The sequence below is a fragment of the Solanum stenotomum genome, chromosome 10, assembly GCF_019186545.1.
Source record: "Solanum stenotomum isolate F172 chromosome 10, ASM1918654v1, whole genome shotgun sequence".
NCBI classification, from domain to species: Eukaryota; Viridiplantae; Streptophyta; class Magnoliopsida; order Solanales; family Solanaceae; genus Solanum; species Solanum stenotomum.
In genome coordinates this window covers 42748164-42751163 of record NC_064291.1, presented here as the reverse complement: position 1 = coordinate 42751163, position 3000 = coordinate 42748164, and the positions used below count along the sequence as shown (strand labels likewise).

Below are 3000 nucleotides of genomic sequence, written 5' to 3'. Positions count from 1 at the left end.
GCCTAGTGTTGATTTGATTCGTGTTTCCTGGTTGTTTTTCGAGTTAAATCTATTGGGTATTGAGGGTACTAATGATCCTAACTGTTTGGGGAAAGAACCATAGAAGTTTAGAGATGAAAAATGAAGGAGAAAAATCAGAGTTTTCTGGGCAAGGGGTTGGGGCGCCGCGCCTCTCAGAGCGCCCCACTTCAGAGTCTGAAGTTTGAGCTCTGGGGCAACGCGCCATCCAGAGCGCCACAACTTCATCTCTGAAGTTTGTGCTCTGGCACCTCACGCCTCTCAGAGTGCCAAGGACACCAGTTCACCCCATTTTTCCCCCATCTTTTCGTACTAGTTTCTAAGTGATGTACCTATGTTTCCTAGTTGATTCTAACACTCTAAGGTACATCTTATCATCAGGAAATCATCCATAAACATGAGATCATGAACCTTGAATCCATAATTCAAAGAAGTTAAAAGTCAAGTCTAGAAGTTGAGAAGCAAGTCAAAGCAAAGTTTCTTAAAGTTTTCAAGAGTCTTTAATAATGTTTTAAATTCATTTTAAGACTCAAGTTTTCAAGTTAAGCAAAGAGTAAAAAGTTGAATTCATTTCTCACAAAGCTATTAGAGAGCTAAGTATTCCCAAAGAATTTTATAAATGTTTTCAATTACTCTTCTTCTTCTTCTTTATCAACATCTTAGAGTTCTTCATTGATTAAAGACATACACACCATATTTATAGTATTAAGAAAAAAAATTTTTCTCTATATAAATACCCTCCACAAATATGGTGAAAAAGATTTTGAATGTCAATTACATGTTATCATGATCCAAACCGTCGTGATTGTCACCCATACTAACACTCCGGTGGGAGAACCACTACTACAATCCAAAACAAGCAACTAAACCAAAAACTAAGGCATTTAAGTCAAACACAAAAAAAAAATATGGAGTTCCCATAAACTCCAACAAAATTCTAACAATAACTAAACAATGCGGAAGAATAACCTAGAACCTGAAAGTCAATATACCAAAACNAAATATGGAGTTCCCATAAACTCCAACAAAATTCTAACAATAACTAAACAATGCGGAAGAATAACCTAGAACCTGAAAGTCAATATACCAAAACATCTAACAATGATCCAAGTCTAAACAAGAAGGGATACAACCTCATACTAATGAACAAACTAAAACAAATGTCTAAGTCCGGAAATGGTGGACATAGACAAATGTCGAAGTGACGATCACTGATCTCCTAAGCGAGGTCTATCGGTAGCCGCTTGATGATGCCCTATACTAAAAAAAAATAAGAGCAAGTGCAGTATTAGTACATAATCACAGTGTACTGGTAGGATCACGCGGCTATCCCACTAGTTCAACATAAACAAGTCAAGACAACAATATAATCACATACATATATCAACATATACAATATTATCAACATTTACGAACAACTTACAACTTCACATTTTATATCAAATCATTGGTCCTCTCATGGAACCCAAACCCAAACAGTTAGCATGCCGGAACATGGCAACCGATCCCATATTTATGTCGAAACGTGGCAACCGATCTCATTCACACACCACAATCACAATCACAAGTATATCATCAAGATCATACCTTTAAGTCATGATTTCATGGCATTCATTTATTTTCTATCTCATTTACAACAAGTGTGATTAACATTGCAACATTCATACATATACAAGTGCCATAATGAAGTAAGAACAAGCATACATCACACAATCATAGAATCACAACAATCACCTACCTCGAAACAAGCTTGAAACCCTAAGAAACTTGATCCTTCTCTTTTTGGATTCGTCCTGCTTGTTCTTAGTCTACAAACAATTAATATAATATGGAAATCAATAAACAATCATTAATTACCCGGATTACTAACAATTCTATGAACCTTGGATGAAACCCATGATCCCAATTATCCTAAAGGGTTGTTTCCACCATATAATCTATAACAAAACCTTCCCCCACTAATATTCACCCATTCTACGGATCGAATAAATATATTTGGGGAATGAAAAACTTACTTTTAGCCTCAACAATGGTGAAAAATGAGCAGGAGTCACCTGTGGGTCGTTCCTTAGCTCAAAAAGTCGAAAAGTGCATAATAAGGTCATTTAGAGGTTTATTAACGACTTTAATTCGCGTCATTTTTGGAAAGAATGAAAATCTGGAAATTTGACAAAATTAAGTTAAGTATGAGTTTTGGGTCAACTTCAAATGACCATAACTACTAGCTCATGATGACTTAGGTATTCTACAAGATACCTTAGGAAATATGCTTGAATTATCTTTCCAACGCTGCCGAGTTTGCTCAGTTTCAAGTTCGTATGAGTGAGATATGTCCATTTGAAGTTGGACAGTCTTAGATAAGAAAAGTCAAAACCAGATTTTTGAAGGGTATTATGATCTTTTCATTACCCAATTAAATTAATTCGTTTTTGGTCATTACTTAGGGGTCTAAATTGAATTTGGTCAGTTTACGCACTCAAAGATTTCACGCTAGGGTTTTTAGAGAAAGAACTCAAGAGGAGAAAAGAGGAGGAAGAGCCAAAGTTCATCGTTCTTGAGGATTTTTCTTGTGGATTTCATCAAGGGGTGATCGCTACGAGGTATGTGAGATCACACTTCGTTGGGTTAGTTCACCCACATGCCAATCATGATTTATTTTAGTGCATTGTCATTCTTAAGATTAGAGGAATTGAGTTCTTGATGAATATTGTTGAAAGTTTTTTGAGTTCAAATTCATGAAATTATGTGTCGTTTTGAGTAGATTCTTGCATATTTTGGTTATGTAGTCGAATCTAAGTGTTTGGAGAAAGAACCAATCGAAACTAGAGGTTTTAGAGTTGAAAAACGACAAAGAAAAATTGAGGATTTTTGGGCAGGGGCCTAGGGCGCCGCGCTAGCCAGAGCGCCCCAGAAGTGTTTCTGAAATTTGGGGCTTGGGGTGCGCGCCAGCCAGTGCGCCCCAACTTCAGTTCTGAAGTTTTG

The 3000-nt window shown here is 36.6% G+C and overlaps 1 protein-coding gene across 1 annotated transcript in view; it reads right to left on the bottom strand.

The window, feature by feature from the left end:
• LOC125843008 (receptor-like serine/threonine-protein kinase At1g78530) overlaps positions 1-3000 on the bottom strand; it is a 7153-nt gene that overhangs the window by 2366 nt on the left and 1787 nt on the right. The gene's annotated exons all lie outside the window — the stretch shown is intronic.